General features: G+C 51.0%; 1 protein-coding gene and 1 pseudogene across 2 annotated transcripts in view; both read right to left on the reverse strand.

Annotated features, from left to right (window-relative positions):
* The window catches only part of LOC119185038 (serine/threonine-protein phosphatase PP1-beta), a 114,584-nt gene that overhangs the window by 81,714 nt on the left and 20,325 nt on the right, over positions 1-12,545 (reverse strand). The window lies entirely within an intron of this gene.
* Positions 925-3,394, reverse strand: LOC142802670 (uncharacterized; annotated as a pseudogene).

The raw sequence follows: 12,545 nt of genomic DNA on the forward strand, positions 1-12,545 counted from the left end.
AACCACGCCGAAAGGTTTGTGAAACGTCGGCAGAGTGCCCTTTTAAGTAATTGTTCAGTAGAAGTAAGTCGGGGTCCCATTGCTGATGATGCGCCATTTGTGACGTTACTGCTCTAAGAAGAGAAAAATCTTGCCCATCTTCTACTGAATTAGAGACAGTGAGTTCAATTGGTGCTTGCGACAAGCAATCAGCATCGCTGTTGTTGCCACGGCATTTATATACAACCATTACACCGTATTCCCGTAGCTGCAGGCTTCACCTTGCAAGCCGTCTAGAAAGGTCCTTAGGGTTAGCGAGTCAGCGAAATCAATGATGGTCAATAATGCATCGAGAAGGTTTACCGTATAAATAAAGCCGCAACTTGCTGATGGCACATATGACTGCTAGGCATCTTTTTTCTGTCGCTGGATAGTTCACTTAAGCTTTCGAGAGAGTGCGACTAGCGCACGTAATCACTCGCTCTTGTACATTTTGCCACTGAATGAGTACGGTTCCGAGCCTTCAATTGCTCGCATCGCTGTGGAGATTCGTTCTCGCTTCCTGGTCGTATTGAGCAAGAACTGAATGACTCTGAAGACGCTTGCATAGTTCATTGAACGCCTCTTCGTGTTTGCTAAGTCAAATTAAAGGTGTGTCTTTCTTCGTGAGCCTCGTTAGTGGTTCAGTAATCAGTGAAGCCTTTTCGATGAATCGTTTGTAATAAACACATTGTGAGTTAGTGAAAAAGACTTTATTTGATTATCTGGCGGAGGACACTCAAAGCCTCGTGAGGAGAGGGTTATCGTGGTGTGGTCACACATCAACAAGGCGTGAAGTTTTCTACTCGGCGAGCAGTCTTCGCTACTCCCACCTTCTGGCACCCGCGCCTGCCTCTGTGCTAGGGTGGCTGCGAGCACTTGGCGCTTTCGCTCGGACGCTGCTTTTCAAGGGCAGTCGAAAATCCACTGAACGGCCCGTGGCTGCTTTTCCCGCTGGTCGCTTCCCTCGACAGCCGCAAGCCACGTCGGAATCGTCGTCACTGTTCTTGCCTCTCTCGGATTCTGTTCCCAATCCCACAAAATGTAGGCCGTAGTAGCTCTTTCAGTTCCACACACGCGACACAAGCCACTTGCGTATACGTCAGAACAAACGGGCTTCATGAGAAACAGCGTGGGTAGCGACCCCGTCTGCAGTGTCCGGAACGCTACCGCCACACTTCGGGTCAGGCGCGGGTGAGGAGGGGGCATAGCCCTGTGCCCTAGTCTGTACCATTTTAATACTTCACTGTATCCTGTCATCCTGTCTTTGTCTTCGCACCACCACTCCTCCATTGTGTCGGCCAACGAGGCGGCGCCGCCTCGTTGGCCGTCTCATTGTGGTTCGCGCTGCCGCAAGGTGACCCCTCCTTACCCATGTGGGCCGAGAACCACTTAATTGTCAACGTTTCTTCCGCTAGGTTCACCATACGCGGCACCCGCATTGCTGCTACACATACTCCGCCTCTAGTCTAGTTCCGCATCGCGGCACTGGAATCGCTCAGGACGATCGTGCATACGGTGTCGGCGAGAACCAGGGCGATGGCTTCTTCCTCGGCCCGATGCACCGCTCGCGCCCACATGCTCGCCACCACATTTCTCTCACCGGCGACCACGCTGACCACTGCCGCGACGAAATCTCCCTCTCCTGCCCTCTATGCTTATACTATGCCAAGTCCACGTATATAGCACCGTTGTCTCTGGCCTGCAGGTCGATCAAGGCCCTGGCTGTTGCTACCCTCCACTCCCTGTTGTACTTAAGATTTACGTTCTTGGGTATCGGGTGCATTTGCACGTGTCTGCGCACACACTCTGGCACCTCCGCTTCTTTCGCAGTCTCACCGTCCACTCTCCTCAGCTTCATTCCTAGGTTGCGAAGCACCTGCCGGCCGGTTTTAGTGCCCGAGAGCCACTCTAACTGGGCGGTCCTTTGTGCTTCTGCAATTTCTCCGAGGGTGTTGTGCACCCCCAGAAACAAGAGCTTCTCTGTGCTTCTACAGTCAAAAAGCCCGAATGCTGTCTTGTAGGTCCTTCGTATGAGCGCATCGATCATGTTGCGCTCGTGTACCTTCCAATTGTGGAAGGCTGCCATATAGGCAATATGGCTCACAGCAAAGGACTGGACTAGCCACGTGAGGCTGGCCTCTTTCATGCCTCTGGCCCTTCTACTTGATACTCTCTTGATGAGGCGTATGGCCATGTTGATTTTAGCCGTTAGGCGGTTGATGGTTTCGTTTTGTTTCGCTCTACTTCGCTCTAGGAGCATGCCCAGCACCCGGATCTTTTTGACGGGCGGTATCAGTTGGCCGCCACTCGTTCGTATCGTGATTTTGTCGCGGTTACTTCTTGGGTCATGCTTCTTATTTCTCACTCCCTTCAGTGGCACCATGAGCAGCTCCAACTAGCTCAGTGAACACCCCCCCCCCCCAAGCCATCCAGTTGCTTCTCAATGGCATCCACCGCTGCCTGCAGTGTGTTTTCAATTTGGGCGTCGCTACCTCCCTTGATCCAGAGTGTGATATCGTCGGCGTATATGGTGTGCCGGACCCCGCTGATGCGAGAAAGCCATTCAGCCACTCCCATCATTACTAGGTTGAACAGCATCGGCGAGATGGCCGACCCTCACGGGGTCCCCACGCTGCCCAGCTTCTTTTGCTGTAAATGAAGGTCGCCCGCGTGTATTTCAACCGTGCGACCCAACAGAAAATGCTCGGTGTATCTGTATGACCGCTCGCCCTTATTCAGCCTCGACACCTGCGCCAGAATCGCTGAGTGTGTCATCTTGTCAAAGGCACTTTGCAGGTCCAGGCCGAGCACGGCACGGTTATTCTTTGACCTAGTTTTCTCCTCTGAAATCTCGCTCTCGAGCTAGATCATAGCATGTTGGGTGCCCAGCTTGCTCCTGAAGCTGATGACCGTGTTTGGGTAGAGCCCCGGCTCCTCTAGGTACCACTGCCCCTGTTCATCAGGACATGCTGCAGCACCCTGCTCACGCAGGACGCGAATAAGATGGGCCAGAGGCTCCCAATGTCCGGCGGCTTCCCCGGCTTGTGGATTAGTATGGCCTTGGTCGCCTTCCCCTGTGTAGGAGAGTCCCAGCCCGCCAGTACCGGTAGTAGTAATCCGTCAGGCTTTTGATCGCCTACTCGACGAGTTTTTTCCGCACCTTGTTCGTCACTCGATCTGGGCCGGCCGCCGATCTGGCGTTGATGTCATGCAAAGCCTCCCTGACCTCCCATACCTCAATGTCTCTGTCTAGGCTCGAGTTGACCACCCCTTGGTAGTCCGGGTGGTGCATCTCCGGGGTAGCCGCCAGGTACTTGGCGTCCGTGCGCCTTCGCACCTCGTCCTCTCCGCATTCTGTGACCACAGCGTGCATGATCTTGGTTTACCGGTCTCGCTGGTGCGACTTGGTCTTGGTTTCGTCCAGGAGTTTCCGCAGTAGGGTCCACGTCCTGCCGCAGTGCATCTGCTCGTCCGCCGCGCTACAGATTGTCGTGTTCCAGGGCTTCCGGGTATGAAGACGCCGCCAGTACTCAAACATGCTTTATTCGCATGCCAGCAACATAGCGATAACCAAGAGTGCCGAAGGAAAGTGCCCCCAGCCCACCGCGCGCCAAGCGCTTTTATTCACATCGTGGACCAGGGTGTTGCGATATGGGCCGCGTGACAGTGTATCGCACAAGCGCGCGTGTACAGATATGCGACATCCCCCCACACTTATTTGGATCCCCAAGCATTGTCCAAGAAGTTTACGGCACAAAGCGATCAGGTGGGCGACGCTGTCTCTGCGGGTAGCGACGTTCGTTAGGAGCGTTTGCAGTGTCCGCCGGTTCACTTTGTGCGGTGAGCGAGCTGTCGACGTCATGTGATGAGTCGCAGGTCAGGACCTGTGAGGCAACTTCTTGCTGCCTTTTACTGAAGGGTAGTTCGAACTCCGTGGCGATGCCGGTGTTATCGTTGCGGATGTGATTTTGGTGACGAATCCACTGGAACACATCACGAGGAGTCACTACACTTAACCGATGTGACAATGGTCCCGTACGGGCAAGAACTGTTGCACACAGCCACTTTGGTCCCGATCGGACATTGCGCACACGAACGGCATCACCAACAGCGATGACGTTGTTGCGACATGGGTGACGCCTTGTCTGGTCGAACTGGCGCTGGCGCGCTCTGTTCTCGACCGCTGGTCGTAACAGGTCTTGTCTGGTCCGCAGGCGTCTCCCCAGGAGCAAAGTGGAAGGGGCCTCCCCTGTCGTAGCATGAGGCGTATTACGATACGCCAGAAGGAAGTCGGCTAACTCCTCACTGGCGCTCCTCGGACTGGTCTTGCGGAGCGCTGACTTCAAAGTCTGAACAAAACGTTCAGCCAGTCCGTTGCTACTTGGGTGATACGGTGCGGTTCTTACGTGCCACATGCCCCTGTGCTTGAGGTAGGCTTGGAACTCTGCAGAAACGAACTGGCTTCCGTTGTCAGACACGAGTGTTTCTGGAAATTCAAATCTGCAGAAAAGTTCATGAATGCAAGCAATGGTTGCCTCTGAAGTAGTGGCGGTCATGGAACATACTTCTGGCCACTTGGAATGGGCGTCAACTACTACTAAGTCTGATATACCTTTTATTGGACCTGCAAAGTCCATGTGTAGGCGTTGCCAAGGACGCGTCGGCCAGGACCATGGATGGAGCGGCGCTTTCACTGGCAAACTGCGCGTCTCTGCGCACGCGTGACAAGAGCCGACCCATATCTCTATGTCATGATCGATATTTGGCCACCACACATAGCTTCTTGCAAGCTCTTTTGTGTGCACCACTCCCGGATGCCCCTCATGTAATTCATCTAGGACAAATTTACGGAATTTTTCTGGTACCACCACACGCATTCCCAGCATGACACAACCTTGATAAAAAGAAAGCTCTAGTTTCTTGCAGAAAAAAGGTTTCAGGTTCACAGATACGTTAGCAGGCCAGCCTGACAAGATGTACTGCACTACTTGACGGAACACTGGATCCCGTGCAGTTTCCTCTGCGATCTGTTTACTGCAGACGGGCATGCTGTCCAAACGCAAAACCAGAAAATTTTCTTTTGCCCCGTCTGTTCCCGGTTGCTGCATTGGAAGGCGCGATAAGCTATCAGCGTCCACGTTCTGTGCTGAAGGGCGCCGTTGCTGGCGCCGTTGCTGAATTTTGTGACGGTACCTCTGTTGCTGAGCGGGGTGGTGATCCCCACGATGTAGTGGTCGCTTACCAGCTCATACCCCGTGTTCCACCAGGCAAAGTTTTCCGTAATCGCATGGTCGCTGCCGCCACTTCGAACTAACGCGAGGTCCAGCGTCTTGTCTCGGGTGACCAAGTTGCCGATCTGCATAGGCTCTGCCGGGCCGGTGGTCAGGGTCAGCCCTAGGTCAGTCGTGTCCTGCAGGAGGCCTAGGCTCTTGAACAGTGTCCTGCCATAGCCTCAGGTCTGGTACGGCGCGTTAAAGTCTCCGCACAAGACCAGCTTTTTGCTCGGGCTGGCGATGCGGTTGGCTTTGTGTGACAGATCTTTGAACTTCTGTTTCTCATGTGCCAGGATGCTATAGACGCTTAGTATAAATGCGGTCTTCTTCCTACTTTTCTTCCCGGTTATCACCTCGATGAAAGTCTGCTCAATCAAGCTGTTCTCGTCGAGTACCTAGTGCTCAAGGAAAGTGACGCCTTTATTCACCAGAGTGCAGGCGCATTAAACCGTGCTGCCGGTCTTATCGCAAGGGCTCGCAGTGTAGCCCGGGCACTTGACCTCTTCGGTGAGGGTTTCCTGCAGTTCGATGACGTCGGGCCTCACGGTTGTCTGTTCGAGTTGTTGCTGCAGGACGGCCTTCTTTCTGGCAAAGCCGTTACAATTCCACTTCCAGACCAGGAGGCATCGCGTGATCCCTACTGCTGTAGCTGATCTTGTTGCTGCTCTATCCTTACTTGCGGTGGGCGGTGTTGTTGGCTTGATACCTGTCCTCCTGACGCCAGCAGCGCCGTCATGATTTGTTGTAGTGCGCTTTAAATGTTAGCAAAACGCTCTCTGAATGCATTGATTGCCGCTCTGTGCTTCATCTCTATTCTTTTGAGCCTCTCGTTGATTCTCCGCTCTTTGAGACTTTTGGTGACCCTCCTCTTTGGCACCGGTCCCACTTCCACCGCCGTCGTCTCGTTTGCCACAGTCTCCTCCCTCATAGCCTGCAAGGCTGCCGGGGCCGAGGTCTGTGCCCACTGCACCTGTTGGTACTGCAGATGCTGTTGTCGCTGCTCGCATTGCCGCTCCTCCGCCAACTGCTGCGTTGGTGCGGGTAATCTCACCAGATCCATCTTGAGCGTCAATACTTCTTTGTTTGACATGTCTAGCGCAGCTATAAGCTCCACGATTTTTCGCTTGAGTACCTCGTTTGCTCTGGTAAGCATGACTATGTTATCTTTGAGTGGCTCAATCTCCTCATCTCTCTAGTCGGCTTTCTTGTCCCAGCTGTTAGCTCCACCGCTCGGCACTAGGCTCTGCTGCCGCGACGGTTCCCTCTTCCCGATTCCTGCTTTCATGGCGTCCGTGCAGCCAACGTGCTCTCTTGACTTGGATCTGCCGCGCTGGGGACTCGCACTCCTTCTTTTACTTGAACGTGACGTGCTCCGCTCGGTCACAGCTGCTGCTGCTCTCTTTGCTGTCATCCCCAGTTTCGAGAAATCGTTCGGGATCGCCAGCTGCCGTCTTGCACACTGCTCCTACATCTGCCTTTCCCACTGCCACCTGGTAACCACATAAGGTACCTTGTACTGATGCTTGCAGTCGTGGTCTCCTGTTGGGTGTGACCCCCCACAGATCCTGCACTTGGCTTTGCAGTCGTGCCCCTCAGCCGGGTTGCTGGCGCCACAGTCGAAACACACTTTAGCACTGGGGTTGGTGCATACGTCCCTCCTATGTCCCACCTCATCACACTGCCTGCACACGTCCACGTGCTTGTGGTATAGGCAGCACCGGAGGAGTACCGTTTCGTAGCACACGTAATTGGGCACCTTCAGCCTTTCAAAGGCCACGATCACCGTTGTCGCATTGCCAATACGTTGCACTCCGCTTGCCAGCGGGTTGCGCGAGTGGACAATGTTACGGTGGATTTCTGCCGGCGTATCCTTCACTGGAACTCCTCGTATTATTCCCTTCACCACGCCGTCTGGCGTAGTTTGATATGCTCCTACCTCATGCACTTGATCTCCAACACGGATGGGCTGATGTCTGGCGAAAGCCCGGGCTTGTCCCTCGTCCGGGGTGCTCACCACCGCGATTTTTCGGTGTATATTTCGGCAGAACATGTTTATCATGCCGTTTTCTCTTGATGTCCCCGCTGCCTCTCGATTGCCCGTCGCCACGGTCACCTGCAGCTTGGCAATGTTTAGGCCTCCCCGAGGCCTGACGACGATTTTGATGTCTTTGCGTGGTAGTACATTCGGCATTTTAGACAGCCTTGTTATAGAGGCAATGACTTTCTTAGCGTATTTGTCAATTTATCGAGGCCAAGATTGCCGCTCGAGTGTCGAAACACACACATACACAGCTACACAAAGCGTGACAAGCTTCGGTTCCGTAAGCCCATGTGATGCTGTTGCATGTCACTAACTGCCTTCAAAACTGCACAGAGCCTGTGCAAACGGCTCGCATCAATTTAAACAACCACATATTTGCAACTCCAACGTTATGATTCAAATGAATGGGCTGCAGTCAGGCCTAAACAATATGTACAGCCGTCAGACCTTTAAGTCCAACGCTCCAGCACGTGGCCGCGACTCGCTTGAACCAAGGTCAGCTGCCAAACGTAGAAAGTGATATGCTTGCTGCAGTTAACGATAGATGGAGCGCACGTTGGTTTTATTAGTAAAATTCTGTTTCCAGTTTGCCTGACCAGCACGTCGAATGCGCTCAATTGACATCCCGCTTTCGCCACGTTTCACTAGTGGCTACGTTATCACACGCGCTCATGGCGTTCGTTATCGTATACTTATCTCGGCAATGAACCATTGCATGCCACAGCTTACAAACCTTTCGAGGTGGAATTTGCAGCTGCTGTTCAAAAGAAATCACATGTATAAAAACAGAGCAAGTGCACGTTCATGGCGTTTGTAAAAGCTTTACAATAAATAAATTTTATTAGCAGTGGCGTTTTTCATGCAAAGAGTCAATAATTTTCAGACAGCGCGAATTAAATCGTTCTCGAAATTACTCACAAATAAGTACTCAAGTACTAAAAAATTCAAATGCGACCACAAGTTCTTCATTATACGAACGGGTATGAGAGATCGCTCGAGATAACTATGTCATATGATGAGTCTGGTCTGTAACGGCAATCTTAGCTCTGACTTACCAGTATGAATAAAATTTCCACCGATATTTCCATACTAAATATGGTCGCAATGACATACTCTGCTGTACTTAGTCCTAAGTTGTCCCGTTTTAACCACAAGCACTGTACATCGAATGCACTAAAAAAAACTCTGGGGTTCATTTCTGTCACAAAACAATTGCCTTCAGTCTCTGCTTGTCTCTGCTTGTCTCTGCTTCTACGTCTAATTGTCTCTGCTTCTACGTCAGCCTAGTATTTTCACACGATAAACAAGTGTGCACACATTAGGCATCCTGCAGAGTTCGAGATTGGAATTGTGGGTTTGTGTTTTTATTAAAGAAAACTGAAGCAAGTCCGATGACGAACAAATGAGTGAAAAAACGGCATCTAGAAGATGCGCAAGCTTCTTTTTTTAGCGCAAAAGTGTTTTATGCCGGAGTTCTCACGGCTCTGCTGACGTATTTGCATCACGGAAATGATGCGGAAAACATTTGCTAACAGACGGACAAAAACAAGAAAGAAAAAAATTTACAGCCGGGCGTCAAACTTATACCTACGCCTTTTCACTCAACAGTGCGGCGCAAAACCACTGAATCATGAAGCGTACGTTGTCCAGCTTGCTAACAGTGAGCCATTGTCCAGTGAACCATTGAACAGTGTACCATTGTAAGAGTCAACCATTGTCACAATGCAGACACATCAGAATTCGAATATAGAAGCACTCACTTTAATTACTTGCAAGGCGCTCATAAAGAGGACCGGGAAAGAACTTCGTCTTTCTTGCTGCGTGAGCTCTTCTCTGCAGGTTAAATGCGGCATTTGCCTCCATCCAGAAAGAGCATCATCGCGATGCTCTGCTACAACGTACGCGGTGTATGTAGTTGACGTAAGATGCAACTGGCCCACTGCAATATGGCTTCATCCGCACAACGTGTACGAATTCTGATTTCTGCTAGCGAGTTCGCGAGGAACTGTCAGTGATGACCTCATAGTTCACGTCAGTTAGGCGCCATACAACATTCTAGGGACCAAAGTACTTCTTCAGTAATTTTTCAGAAAGGTCGCGTCGGCGAATAGGACTCCAGACCCACACTTTCTCGCCTGGTTGATAAGTTACGTATCGGTGTCGCAGGTTATAACGTTCAGCGTCGTAACTGTGCTGCCGGGCAATTCGCACGCATGCTAGCTGCGTGGGAATCAAATCAGCGACGCTTCAGCTCATTTGGTAAATGCCTGAGCATCCGTGTCTGTATTGTCGCAGTCGTGCAGCAACATGACATCATGCAATAATTGTCGTCACTTCACGGCCATGAAAAAGACTAAATAGCGTGCTTCGGGTAATTTCCTGCTGCGCCGTATTATAGGCAAACGTCACGTATGGTAGAATGTCGTCCAAATTTTTATGATCTACGTCGATGTCAATGGCAATGACGACTGAGCTCAGGCACTGACGTAAGGAGCATGGTTGTGAAAGCAGTACCTCTGTCCATTATTATAATCCTAGAAGCACCACGCCTCAGAACGATATCTTCAACGAGAAATCATGCCACTTCTACTGCGGTTCCGCTTGATAAAGCCTTTGTTTCTGGGTAGCGAGCAAGATTGTAGTGACAATTACCCACTTGTTTCCAGTATGCGAAGTCGGAATTGGTCCAAAGAGGTTCATTCTGATTTGTGCAAAAAGCGCGGTGGGCACTTGAACTGGTGTAAACATCCGGCTGGTTTTAAAGGTGGCAATTTTCGTCGTTGAAAATCGAGGCACGTGCGGACGTAATGCTTTACAGTGCCTAGAAGGTTTGGCGAGTAGTACTGGTGTTGGATTCTGGCCAATGTGCGCGCCTATCCGAGGTGGTCGGAGGTTGGCTCATCATGGCAAACGCTTAAGATCTCATCGCAAATGGATGTCGAGACGACAAGTGGGCACTTCCGCTGGAGGAAAAGTTCTTCTTATATAGGACACCACTGCGCACGCAGAATGATGACAGGCTCGTTGCAAATATCTTGGGAACGCTTGTAGACTGCCCATTAAGAAAATTAATAAGAGGAATCAACTCGGTGTCTTATTTCTGCTTAGACAAAATGGTGACCGTGTCGACCACTCCTAAAAGCGCAATATCATCCTCTTCTGGGACATCGTCTTGCTCCATAGGTGACCTAAATAAGCAATCAGCATGAGAGTGCTGCTCTCCCGACTTATAGACGACCGTCATATCGAATTCTTGAAGGCGTAAGCTCCAGCGCGCTAGCCGACCAGATGGGTCCTTCAGGTTGGTCAGCCAGCAAAGTGAGTGGTGGTCGCTGACTACGTGGAGGGAACGGCAATAGAGGTATGGGCGAAACTTCATAACTGCCTGTACTACAGCAAGGCATTGCTTTTCCGCTGTGGAATAATGAGACTCGGTAAAGCGTCCTACTTGCATATGCGATCACTCGCTCGGCTGAGTCTTGCCTCTGGACGAGTAGAGCGCCTAAGCCTACGTTGCTGGCATCGGTGTGGATAACGGTAGGAGCATCCTCGTCAATGTGAGCAAGCACAGGAGGTGTCTGCAGGTGCTGTCGTAGATTGTCAAACGCTGCTTGTTCCTCTTCGCCCTATAAAAATGGAACGCCGTCTCTCGTTATGCGTGTTAAGGGCGACGCTATGCGTGAGAAATTGGCGATAAATATGTGGTAGTAAGCGCAGAGGCCAAGAAAACGTCTCATGGCCTTCTTATTTGTCGGCACCGGAAATTTTCGGACGGCATCGATCTTGTAGGGGTCCGGACGAACACCTTCATGGCTTACCACGTGTGCTAATAGTCCGAGTTCCTTGAAACTGAAATGACATTTCTCCGGTTTCAGCATTAGGCCAGTGGACCGTACTGCTCGAAATACTAATAGCAGCCGTCTTAGATGTTCCTCAAATGTTGCTGAGAAAGCAATGACATCGTCGAGGTACACCAGACACGTCTGCCACTTAAGGCCTGATATGACGGTATCCATCAGTCTCTGAAATGTTGCTAGAGTTGAGCACAATCCGAAAGACAAGACTTCGAACTCGTAAAGCCCGTCAGGCGTAACAAAAGCAGTCTTTTCTCTGTGTTATTGCCTCGATTTCCCAATATCCGCTTTTTAGGTCCATCGACGAGAAGAAGCGTGCATGCCTCAGCCTGTCAAGCGAATAGTCAATACGTGGTAATGGGTATACGTCTTTCTTTGTCACGCGGTTCAGCTTGCGGTAGTCAACACAGAAGCGTAAGCTGCGATCTTTTTTCTTAACTAGCACTACCGGTGATGCCCAAGGGCTTTTTGACGGCTGAATGATGTCATCATCGAGCATTTTCTGGACTTTGTTCTTGGATTGCTTCGCGATCTTTCTGTACCACGCGGTATGGGTTTTGTCGAATCGGTCTTGTCGTCTCTTCCGTTATAATTCAGTGCTTTGACAGTGCCGTTTGATCTACCCTCAAGGTCAATGAAAAACTATCTTCGAACTGGCCAAGCATTTACAAGACCCTGCCTCTGCACTGGCGATAAATCTGTGCTCACGTCGACAGGTGGTGGTACTGAAACGGCTGGCGTCTCTGCCTGTTGCACAGCGAAGCACTCGCGGAATTCTACAATTTCTTCGAAGTTGCAACTGTGGTAGCTTCCGTAATGTGTCGCCGTTCTTTGCCGAAGTTCGTAAACAGTTCCTCTACTTGCCCAGACACTACACTGACGAGACTTCTGGCAATAGCGAATCCTCGAGAGAGTAAAAGCGTCGATACTTGTTCTGCGATACCTTCTCCAGTATGCTGCGTGTTACAAGTGACAGAGACGAGGTGGCATGATAACGGTGGCATGGTCACGTCGTCAATGACGCGCATGGTCTTGTGCTGCAGCGCTGTGCTATGGTCCGCTGAGAAGGTCAGCCAAACATCCGGTTTATTTATGAGGTCACCGCATTCCCGCAAGAAATCCATACCCAAGAAGGTCTGTTTACAACACTCAAAAGAATAACGAAGGTTGCGAGGAAAGATGAATCTCCGATTTTGATTCGTGTGGTGCACTTTCCGGTAGGTGTCAGCAGCTGGCCTCCAGGTCCTCTAATTTGTGGTCCCATCCATTCCATTTTCACTTTCTTGTGTTTGTCGGCCAGATACGCACTCATTATTGAAAAGTCCGCACCAGTTCCATCATGTCGTGACCGTCAAT

The sequence above is a fragment of the Rhipicephalus microplus genome, chromosome 3, assembly GCF_043290135.1.
Source record: "Rhipicephalus microplus isolate Deutch F79 chromosome 3, USDA_Rmic, whole genome shotgun sequence".
In the NCBI taxonomy this organism is placed as follows: domain Eukaryota; kingdom Metazoa; phylum Arthropoda; class Arachnida; order Ixodida; family Ixodidae; genus Rhipicephalus; species Rhipicephalus microplus.